General features: G+C 34.9%; 1 protein-coding gene across 1 annotated transcript in view; it reads right to left on the bottom strand.

Moving 5' to 3' along the window:
* Positions 1-12745, bottom strand: part of LOC107360087 (high affinity cationic amino acid transporter 1) — a 62507-nt gene that overhangs the window by 6776 nt on the left and 42986 nt on the right. The window lies entirely within an intron of this gene.

Genomic DNA, 12745 nt, shown 5'->3' on the forward strand with positions numbered 1-12745 from the left:
CATTGTTTTATCCTTCAGGGAATGAAAATGATAATATCTTCTCTGTCAATAATGGTAATGATGATCATTTCAGCAATCATAATGAACACTCGAAAGCTTTAAACGCATTTCAATTTCAAATGCTATCGACTCAAAAATTTTATAAATCGAAAAATCAAAAAAATAATTTTCCCTTTTCATTCAATTCATCGACTCACCATTAAACAATGAGAGGAAAAAATTTATCATAACAACTCGATAAAAATTCCAAGTCAACACTCGAAAGATAAAGATGAAAGTTTTGTCTCTCAAATTCCCATGATAATAATTGACTCCATGTGAGAGGAATTAATGATGAAAATGCCGTAAAATTCTGCAACATCCAGCTTGACCCTTTGAGAGTTGAATATTCATTGACTTTGTATTTATCCAAATCAAAGTCGCAATTTGAATTTTGTCAACTCGAAAAATTGGATCAAATTTATTTTCATTGTAATGAAACCATTCAAGTTATTACCTTTTGTCTAATAACCATTTCAATGCAACTCTAAGGTTTCAGTGTTTTAAGTTTGATCAAGAATCAAGACTGACAATGACGCAAAAGTATTAAATTTAGTGAAATACAAAAAGTGGTTTCACACTGAAACTTGTCTCGCCTTTGATTCAAGTTCATTTCAGAATTGACTTTCACCAGAAACTTTTAGACGTTAAATTGGTTCAAAAAAGTAATTAACTCGTTATTTTGACTTTTGATTGATGGCAAACATTTGAATTATAAGATCATTAGTCGCATTTTTTGTCAACTTTGAATATCGTTGAATACAATCTAAGAAAATTGAATGTCAAATGGTTCAATGATTACTGAGATATCACTTGTTTTTTTTCATTATTATTCAAATGCATGTTATGAGTTGTCATGCTTTTCCATTGAATAATGGTTACTCAGTTTAGGATCTTTGGTTGAGCACAAAAATTGCAACACTGTTTGCCAATTCATATTTAAAGGAAATTCATTGATGAATAAATTAACTTGACAAGTTTCATTTTTCATGAGACAAGATTCGAGAAAAACTGAGCAAAGACGAAATTAACTCATTAGCTTGTTGGTTACCTTTGAAGGTTCAGCCAAGATTCAAGATTTCTATGGGAAATTGAACTCTTGAGACAGAATGAGAAACGATACAGTTTGTGAAATGTTTCTGCTTCTTTTTGTTCTTTCTGTATATTTTGATATTTCAACGAAATTCAAATTCTCAATTTCATGTTAGAACTTTAGGTTTTTATGGTGAAAGGTGACTTTGGTTGATTGAAACTTGACACAATGAAACTAAACATGCATGAGTTTTGATGCAACAGAAGTGGAATTGAATCTCGAAAAATATAAAAACATGTGTTCTAATTATGCAAATCCCTGGTGATTAGATTCACCGAGAATGAAAGCATTAACCTTCTCTACTCAATCTTTGCAATTAACTTGGAAGCAAAGTGGAAATTTGATGAAAGAATAAAAAATTCGGTAACAAAAAATAAAAGTAAAGGATAAACAAAGTGACAAAAAATATCAACCTTAGCTTTCGAGTTCTTAACATTTCTTTTTTAATATATAAACAGAACATTCTAAATTATTCAAAGAACTTCTGCTTTCTTCCAGAAAGGTCAAAATCGACTCACAACTAACCAGATTGTGTTCGAGAAAAATAAAATCTTACATTTTTTCGTGCAAACGGAAAAATAGAGATAACTTTATTCAAATAAAGGCTTTCCATTTTTGCTGACTGTTCTAGTTTCATCGAGCACTATCATGATGCTTATTGATTCAATTTTCCAAAGATTGAACAATTCCCGAGATGCATGGACAAATTGATCCATTGAACAAGTCAAAGATCAGCCAAAAGCACTCAGCTACTCAGACTCTGTCCTCTCGATTCAGTAAAAAAAGGATTCAAGGATTAAGCTAATTCTTTCAAATCATCATTAACTTCACTCAATCACTCGAAGGCAAAGCTTACCATCAAAACCGTCTGTAAAGACTGTTAATTAGCTCATCAGGCTATTGTAATTGTAACGAAAAATAAACTGTCTTTTATAATTTGACAATAAATGCATCGAATACTAGAATTGTATAGACTCGAGGATAAAATCGAAACTAACAAATAAAACCAAAGGACATTTAAAAATTTCGCCTTTTCTTTAAAATCCATTCAAATCATTGATGCAGTTCTTTACAAAAACTTATTTGACTTGAAAATATTTTGATTTTGATTGAATGAAGAGCCAATATTTAGCATCGAAGAAGTTTTCCACTATCAAGTTTATCCATTTGTTTAACACTAAACATTTGTAATTTTAGTTTTCTGGTGAGTTTTAAAATCGATCTGAATTTCTAGAGCTTTTGCAATCACAAGACATGAAATTCAAATTAAAATTGATCAGCTCAACATGTCAAGTAGAATCAAACTTGCGCTATTAATGAAACTTGAAATGAAAACAAGTAAAGAAACTTTTAGCTATAAATGTGATTCTCTTGCAATTAAATTGCATTTGACACATTAATATCTTGGAATATTCAGTTTCTTAAGGAATCACGAAAAAGGTTGAAAATGTTGAGCCACATGAGCAAATAAATATGAAAGGTTTGTTACGGAAGTAATCTGATGAGAAGACTGCGAACTTGCTTTCACTACAAGTTTTAAGGTTCATATCATGGATCACTAAGAGATCTACACCTATTTCAAATAACTGAGTTTCAGGATATCTCATAAGAGATGAAGAATCACAATTCAAATAGAGGTTTTAGTTTTACTGAACTTTATTAATTGAAATTAAAGGAGGTAATTTGTTTAACTGAATATTTCTTAAGAAATAAGATTGAATGAATTTGAATGTTTTTAGAAGTATTACAAGGATACTGGAAGATGTGACTTACTTAAGATGTGAAGTTAAGAAGTGATGAGAAGAATGAAAAATTAGGTTTTTATAACCTTTACAAAACAAAGGGATAATTTTGGAGGGAACAATAGAAAGTGAATCAATTTCTCTTTCGCAAATGTGTCTGGTTTTGGTGTCTTACCAGTGACCAATTTTTTACTCTTATCAGTAAAATTAACCTTGATGAAGCTGTTAGCTTCAACTCTTACTTTACATGTCTTAAGACATATATCTCATGAGAGATAGCTTGTAGCCTTAACAGTGCTTTTAAGATTAAGAGTTAAGGTGAGAGAAAGTTGAAAATTATGGTTAAAAAGAAAGAGATTTTTACAAGTCTTTCTCTATGGCACTTAATTTTCAACTCTAAATTTTGGTCAGATTTTAACCAGGATTGTGGTTAAGTTTTACATGGCTTATTCAGGATTAGCGAAATACGAGAAGTTAAGACTTTGACAATTTAGAAATGGCATTTATATAATTAAAACATAGTTTTTGAAAACTGAATTAAATATTGTTTAAACAATGAAAATTAGGAATCTGAATAACTGAATTTAAACTGGATTAAAACTAAATCAAAGGTTTGAATCAAAGATTCAACCAGAAAACAGAAAGGCATTGAATGAATTAACTAAGTTAAGTTTTCTACCTTTCACTTCCCTGAATTTAAGACCTTGAAATCTTAGTGAATTCAGGTTTAGGCATTTCTGTTTGAAGAGTTTGAATCATTGGATGAGGACCTTTGTCGAGTAGGGTAAAATACATGGGATCGGACTTGTGAGGATGAAATAGGTCTATGAAAGACGGTTGTTGTTGAAGTTCCTGAGGATCCTGTGGATGTGAATGATTCCCTTGAATCCTCTGACATTCTTGATGAATTTGATTCCGGGTTATCCTTTGCTCTGAGATATCTCCATGGACTTGGTGGAATCGGATAAGGGATTACCTTTCCCTGTGCATAATTTCTTATTATATCGGAGGATGAAGTTAGATCTGTGGTTGAGGAAGAAGTTGATGAGGAACCTGAAGTTGAACCGGAGGAGGATGAAGTTGAAGTTGTTGAGCTGGAGGAGAGTGAAACTGGAGATGAATGTGGAGCAGAAGGGGAACTTCGAGGTGAAGGAGTTCCGAGTAAATCAGCGATAGCTGAATAGATTGAGGATGGAGTTGATCTTTGATCGAACTCAATGACTGGAGGAGGAAAATCAGGGTTAACTTCAGCAGAATTATGCCTTCGTTTCTTTGAATTTGAGGAGGAAGAAGATGAATTTGATGATGTAGCTTGAGCTACTGATTGTGATGATGCTGGTAAAGTTGATTGTTGAGATAATGGAGGAGTACCGGAGGGAGTGTGAGGGGAAACGACTCTTATTGATGACGAATTATCATCATCGGCTAAATCAATCAGAGGAAAATTCTGAGGTCTCGGTGGTGATGGAGCTTGAGGACGATATTCAGGTGTGATTGAGTCAATTGATGAGGTTGAGGATGCGGATGAATCAATTGAATGAATTGAAAAGTTACTCTCACTTCCATAGTTAGAGTATTGAGATGAAGTTGGCGAAGTTGCAGGAGAAACGCAAGGGGCTTTAAATGATAAATCTTGGTTTCTTATACCATAAGCCCAATTAGATGGCCATCGAGCTTGATTTGTTCTAACTCTTTTCTGGTAAATTTCAAGAAGTCTTGCAACTTTTCTATTACCACACGTTCGAACCATATTTTCGTGGTTGATTCCACCCCATTTGCGGCTTGATTCTTCGATATCTTGCCAGTAGGCCATGTAAAGATTCATGCTAGTGATAGCTTCGATTGCTGGAGAATGAGGTTCAGCTCTGAGAGTGAAACCTGGGAATAGCAAGAATGAGATGAGGGAAAGAGAGGCTGGAGATGCTACATAAGGTGAGAAATGTTGGGTTATTTCCCTGAATTTATGCTGAAGAGCATAAATTTCATCTGGATGAAGGTCCAAAGAATGCATTACATTGATCAGTCCTGATCCAACAATAGCGGTAGCTGTCAAAAAGAAGGCTAAAATCTGATCTCTTACGGAGATAAAAGACTTTGCATGTTTGATGTCTTGTGTTGTAAGACCATGAAACTGGGTATCCATCTTTGCAATATCATCGTGACTTATGAGAGATTCATAAACAATGTTGCGATATCCATCGACAATTACAACCCAAACTGGTCTAGGTCGTAGGGCATCTCGTTTACCATCGACTGTCCATCCATCGACTCGACAATAAGACATATGGATTGAGAAGGTAGTTTCTGGCGAGGGATGAATATCAATATTTTGCTTGATGAGCTTCTCGGTATTAGCTCGAAGAGGAGGCATATTGATTGCGGTAAGATTGTGAAAAGTTCGAGTTAATAAGTCAACCTTATTCTTTCGATTCTCTAATGCTTTTACATTTGATGTTGATGGAAAGATATGTTCCATTCGGAAACCACGAAATGAGGGAAAATTATGCTTAGCATATTCGAACAATTCTTTTTGAAGTTCAGGGGAAAGTCTTAAGATTGGATTAATTTTGATGAACGGAGTCAATCGTTCTTCGATTTCAGGGGCTACATGTTTAGGGAATGGAGGATTTGATCTAGGTATTCCACCTCTTGCTACTTTGACCCATTCTTCCGAATCAGTGAGAAGGTAAAAGGGAACTTGGGACCAGGTAATTGTATGAGGTCGAGGTTTAATTACGAGAGGATCAATCTTTTTACCCATAATTGGTTCAAAACCAACTATATGTTGAGCAAAGTATTCACCTTCGTATAAGGGATGAGTGGGATCTTGCATTTGTTTCTTTGCATCCCAGAAACCTAATTGAAATTGAGCGAGGGATCGAATAGCGACGGGACTTAGAAGAGGGTCATTAGGATTTTCATCCTTGAGATGGGATAAACAAGCCCAGAGATTCATTTTCTCGTACCATTGATTATCATGGCTACGATGATTTTCAGGTAAATCAAAATTTCCTGTTTGAAGATGCTGAGGTAAAAAGTTTGCTAAACTTTTTGGAGCTTTCTTTAGCTCTTCTTTCTTCTGAGTTGGAACTGAACTAGTTTCAAAAACAAATTTGAAGTAGAATTGTTCGCTGAACAATCCAAGTCTACATCTAGGTTCATGTTCGAGGAATGAATCAAGGGGTAAGTTTGCGGTGCAGTGAGTTCGTCTGCATTTGAAAGTTGATTTGTTGTAAATTTCGAGGGTTTTCTTATTATAAAGTTCCTTAAAGAAAGGATAATCATCTCTGGATGAATGAAATTTGATGCATTCTGGAAGTATGCAAAGGAATTGTTCAGGATGTGAGATTGGTAGTAAACCAAGAATTTCAACTAAATTTCGAAGCCAACCAATACAACCTAAACAGTAACATTTTCGGCATGATCGACATTCACGAGGATTTAGTGCAAATTGTTCACAGAAGTGACATCTAATTTGTTCCTCAATTAAATCAAACTCAGGATTAGTGATATGAGCACGAACTATTCCGTGAGGAATTGTAGGTAACTCCATTGTCTTAATAGATTCATCATGGAAAACGTTATCATAAAGCTTGAATCTCATGAATTTGTCAAAATCATTTCGAATGACTGAAAAAGTTTTGGCTTTAGCTTTGACTATCTCTTTGATTTCAAAGAATCTTTTATCAGATACAAAATCGGGAAGAGGTGCAGTTGGTAAAGGTGCAGGGTATTCATTTTTGGCAAAAGGATAGTCAGAAGGTTTAAGATAACGATTGGGCCAAAGGGTACGAGTTAAATTTATTTTAGGAGGGACTGGAATAGGTTTGAAAGGAGTTTTGCTGTAAAGATTCGGAAGATTTTGATCAATTTGAGGGGCATTACTAGACCTTTGATTAAATGGTACAATTTGAGAATTGTTGGATGGAGACTGTTGACTGGAATCATTGGATTTGGAATTTCCCAACAAGGAATCGTGAATCATTTTGCTGACTTCTATCCTGGCTGTTCCTGCTGGAAATTTGTGAACATTCATTTGTCCATCTTTCTTTGTTACCAAATGAACTGAATCCTGGAAAGCGCGTTCTTCACGAACTTGATTTTGATTTGAGTTTCTTCGCGAATCTCGAAATCTTCCATACTCAGAATCAGGATTTGGTTCTTTAACAATCTTCGCGACTTGGTCCTTGATTTGGATAGCAGTTGGATTGGTCACAAACTTCTTCATGGGAATTTTTCCTTTCTTGGAAACTTTGGCAAAGTTTTCTGGATTCCAATCGAATGGAGGTTCTTTATAAACTTGGTGAGAAAGAGTCTCAGGGAATACAGTTGATGGTGATTTAGGTTTTCGACTGAGTCGAACAGCATCAGTTTCATCGTCTGTTGAATCTTCACTAAGGACATTAGCCTTAAAATCGTAATTATCACGAGTGTATCTTGTATTCGGAGGAGGCGGAGGAGGAAGCATTTCGCCTTGAGATGATAGCGATGGTAAAGATGAAGATCCTTTAATTATGATGGATCGGTGAACTCGTTGATGAGTGTCTGGTTCACTTTCTGTGACCGAAGGAGGAGGACGAGGAACGTAAATTTTAACACTTGGATCGTCACTGAACCTAGCAGGAATTAAGTCTTGATCAGGAAATTTGTTGAGAGGAACTGCTGATGGTGATGGTGATCTGATTCGATCAACTCTGATGTGTGGTGTAGGAACACGAACAGTTTGTCCTGAAGGAAGGATTCTTTCGATGATAGTTTTCTTGGCTGGTTGCATTTTGATGATTAAGATTGTTTGAACAATGAGAATAAGTTGAATCGGAAAGGAATTGAATTGAATAAAAAGGGAACTGTTGGAAAGTTTAGTTTTAGGAATAGTTTTAAAGAACTGAATAGATTTGGATAACCAAGTGAAAGGTTTAACTGAACACAAATTGAAATGATTTGAAAACTTTGAAATAGTTCTGAAGAACTGAATATGAAGATATCCTTTAAAGGATGAGAATGAAGAACAGAGTTGAGAGTTTGAAGAAACTTTGAAAAGTGAAAAGAATTCACAATTTGGTGAAATTACTGAGGTCTTAGAAGACTGTAAAAAGGGTAATAATTGTTGAGAACAACAGGTAAACAAGTTCAAGAAGAACGAAGGATTAAGGTAAAGTCGTAAAGTGAAATTGAGACAAGAATTTGAGGTCGGATTAGCGAAATGAGTTGAAGGTAAAAAGAACTTAAGAAATTTTTCAAATGTAAAGCTTGAGCTTTGAAGTAGTCTAATGAGAGGAGAACAGTAAAGTGCGGGATCAAAAGATTCTATTGTCTTTACTTTGGTTACATTGGTACCAGAGGGGAAAAATTTTGCTCTCCCTTGATTACCAAATGCAACGCCATTGGTTAAAAAATCGGTTGAGTGAAAGTTTAACTTTGGTAAGGGTTTGATATCAAAACCAGGCTTTGCCGGTGAGTTATCAAAGCAAAGATATAACACATAAGTGTTGGCGGGAAAATTTTGTCTTTTTGTCTGGGATCTAGTTTGTCTCTTACTCATATCATTTGAATGATTAATTAGTTTTTTAGATTGCTTTAAAATTTCTCTATCTGCTGAAAGATATTTTCTTTTGATTTTAGGCTTTTTAGCAGTAATTGGGAACTCTTTTTCAATATAATCTGAATTATCGGAAAAGTTTGAAGAATCTGAATTTGAATGATTTAAAGGATTTTGTTCAATATTTGAATTAGAAACATTTGCATTGTTAAATATCTCTTGAGAGATTGGCTTTGAAAAAGTATTTTGATCAATTGTATTGTTTGAATTAACTCTTGTAGATAAATTTGGTTTTGTTTTAACTGATTTAGATATATCTTGAGATATTGTTTTAGGGTTTAAATCTGAATCTGAATCTGAAGAGGTTTGACTAGTTTGAGAATTAAATGAGTTTGTTAGAAATTTGTTTAAATTGTAATCATCTTTTGAAATGATTAATGGCTGGTCTAATTGTTCTGAATCTGTTGATGATTCTTGAGAATCATTTGGAATTGAATTGAAATCGGAATCTAAATCTGAATTTTGAGAATTTATATCACTTGAGTGATCAACTAAATCATCTAAATGATTGTCTAAATTATTAACTGAATTATTAACTGAATCTAACTCTGGGAAATTGAAATTTTCTGGTTCTAAAAAGTTGTCTGGATTGAAGTATTGATCTTTGAGCTTTTTCATTCGTTCATCTAATTCACCTCGGTAGAGTTTTGTATTTGATACATTTGAACTAAACAATCCTAAATCTGTTGTTTCTAACAATAAAAGAGATCCTTTTTGCATTCCACATACTAAGTATGGGCCATGATACTTTTCTCGGAATTTCTTAGCTAATTTTGGGTCAACTGATTCATTCTTTACGAATACAAAATCGCCTAAGCGATATGGAGAAGACTTATGTAAAGATTTGGTCCTATTTATCTGATAAAGTTGTTGAGAGTGAAGTCTAGCGTAAGCTAATTTTCTGGCTTGAGCAACATTCCAATAATTACCATCAGGAAAATCTAAAAGATTATCTAGAGGCTTCCTTGCATGTCGACCAAACACTAGGAAATAGGGTGAAAATCGAGTTATCTTATGGACAGAAGTATTAATCGCAAAAACTGAAGCTTCAAGGGTATTTTTCAGGTCTTTTGTAGAGTTTGCAATCACATAAGATCTAAGTCTTTCGGCAATTGTCCGATTACATCGTTCAACGATACCTTGAGACTGAGGATGATATGGATTGGATTTTTCATGCTTAATTCCATGTTCCTTGAGGAACTCATGAACAGCTTCACTAGTGAAGTTTGTTCCTTGATCCGTTTGGATTACCTTGGGAAATCCATACGTTTGGAATAAAGATTTTAACAAGTTAATAACTGTACTAGCGGTTTGATTGTTAGTCAATTTAGCAAAAACATATCGAGAGAGTATGTCAACCAATACAATTATATACTTTTTCACCTGATTAACTACAATGGGTCCTTGCACATCCAATTCGAATCTTTCAAAGATTTCTTTGGGAATAGGTTTAGTGGAAGGATCTACGTAAATTATATTTGAAGGTTTAGCGATTTGACAAACTATGCAATTGTCGCAAAGTTGTTTTACTTGATCTTGTAAATATTGACACCAGAATCTTCTTGATATCTGCAAGTAGGTTTTTTCCGGGCCAAAATGTCCACCTAAGGGGCTCTCATGCTCATAGGCAAAGATATCTTTAAGGAGTTGAGAGTCGATAACAAGTCTTGAACCAAATGGTGTATTGATGTCTTTTCTGTAAAGCAATCCATCTCTAATCACATAGCGTTTAAGCGCTATTGAATCGTTTGAGCGATAGAGTTGAATAAGTTTTTGAATATCAGGATTGTTAGCTTGAGTGAGACGAACTTTTTCTTTCCATTTGCTAATTTCAGAAGGAGTTGGATTATCAGAAGTTTTGATATGATGAGTTTCAGAGGAGATTGAATAAGCAATAGCAGGAATATGATTTAAATCATTGAGTTGAGGAAGTTCATTTTGAAATAATGAGTTCAAACCAATATCGTATAAACGATTTTCAAAAGGATCAGCAATGTAATCAATTAAATAGATTCTGTCGAGGAATTCTTCCTCGGGATCAATAGTTTTCCTATGTGACCATGAATTTTGATAGCGAGAGAAACAATCTGGAGGGTGAGTTGAGCCTTTTTTGTAAACGACTTTAAAATTGAATGTAGATAGCATGATAGACCAACGCTGTAATCTTGAGTTCTTGAAATTGACTTTGGTTAGCTGGCAAAGAGCATGATGGTCTGTCTCGATGAGAAATAACTCTCCTTCGAGGAAATGGGTAAACTTATTTACGCCAACAAAGATAGCTAAAAGTTCCTTTTCAGAAACTGAATAATGTTTTTGATATTTTTGGAGCTTTTGTGAATAGAAGGAAAGGGGAAGCCAATCTTTGACTTCTTCAATAGGAGTTTCAGGGTTATAAGAGGGGGAATTTCGATCTTCTTGTAAAAGTATGCCACCAACGGCATGATCAGATGCATCAGCAGAAAGTTTTCTTCTTAAATCGGGATCGAAGTGAACTAACATGGTTGTAGCAACGAGGGAATCTTTTAGGGTATCAAGGACTTTTTTGTCTTCAGGAAGGATACGGAATCTTTTTTCTTTAGAAATGAGACGATAGAGAGGTGCAGCTAAAGTTGAAAAATTAGGAATATAGCGGGAGAAGTAATTATAGCAACCAAGAATGCTTTGCAATTCTCGTACATTACGAGGATAAGGAAGGTTCTTTAAAGCTTCGACTTTCTTAGGGTCAGGTCTTATACCTTGTCCGGAAACAAGATGTCCTAAGAGGAGGATTTCTTCAAAACCAAAATGGCACTTTTCAAGTTTAACTTTTAAATTGAAATCTTGTAATCGATTGAGAACAAGTTTTGTGTTAGCAAGTAAATCGGGAAAATCTTTTCCAACGACAGGGACATCATCAAAATATCCAACGCATTTTTGATAAATAAGTCCATCCAGAACTTTATTCATCAATCTCTGGAAAATGAAAGGAGCACTTGCCAAACCCATTGGCATACGTTTGTAATGGTACTTTCCATCAGGCGTAACAAATACTGTCTTTTCCCTTTCTCCAGGCGGTAATTCAATTTGATGGTAACCTTGAGCGAGATCGAAAATATTGAAATACTTTCCACCTCGTACGACCTCTAGACAGTCGTCGATTCTAGGCATAGGATACTTTGGTACTTTGGTGATTCTGTTTAGTTTTCGGTAATCAATTACCATTCTAAAACTTCCATCAGGTTTAGGAACTAGGAGGGAAGGGGATCCACCAGGAGCAGTGCTATGCTCGATAATGTCATTAGCTAACATTTCGTTGATTATCTTTTTGAATTCTAATCTACGATGAAGTGCGCAATTATAAGGCTTTTGCTCAGGAATTTCTTGGGTATCAAGATCAATCTTGACGGGGCAAACTGAAGCTGGAACAAGTCCCAAATCATTTTTTGATTTAGAGAAACTTGCTTGGAAGGAATCAATTAAATCAGTTAATTGTTCTTGGTATGGTTGAGGTAAATCAGGATTGATTCGAGCTGCTATTTTTTCTCGGAAAGGTTGAATTTTAATTTCTTTGCACTCTTCTTGAGTAATGAATTCGCATTTAGCCATTAATGCAGAGGAGCTTTCGGGAATTTGAACAGGAATAGGAACTGGTTGAGTTTGTTTTGGGCGAGTATCGATAATGTAATTGTTTTCAGCATTGTTATCGGCAAGGGTAGTAGTATCGAAAATTTGTTTAGTTTCTTCAGGGGTACAAAATCGAAAGTAGAAGGTAGGATCAAGTGGAGCTGAGTCTGGAAATTCAGAGCAAGTAGTGTGATAATGGTCTCCATTAGATTTCAAAGTGAAATAATAAAGATGAATGAAAGCATTTCCAATCAAGCAAACTGGTTCAAAGTTTTGGACAATGTGAACTCGGAATACTCGTGATTCTCTCATAGCTGGATGTTTAACAATAGCGTAGGCAAAACCTTGAGAAGGAACATATTGCTTTGCAGCAATTCCTTTTAATGATCTTGCATAAGGAATGATATGAGCATTAAGTTCATCAGCAACAGTAGCGTCAAGGGCTGATAATGTCGAGCCCGTATCAAGCAATACTCGGCCTTCTCGAACTAATTCTCGAGTAGGTTTGCAGAGCTTGAATGTGGCTTGCGGCATATGACATAAGTCTGTTTCGCCTAATTTAGTTAGAAGCGGTACAGTAAGAGCTGAAGAAAGTGTCCAAAGTAGTCCTGGATTTCTCAAAGCATCAGCTTGAGGTTCAGGAGGAAGAGTATGAGCTAAATTTGAAGA

Source organism: Tetranychus urticae, chromosome 2, assembly GCF_039701765.1.
Source record: "Tetranychus urticae isolate SD_2017Ah chromosome 2, NJAU_TeUrti_SD_1.0, whole genome shotgun sequence".
NCBI classification, from domain to species: domain Eukaryota; kingdom Metazoa; phylum Arthropoda; class Arachnida; order Trombidiformes; family Tetranychidae; genus Tetranychus; species Tetranychus urticae.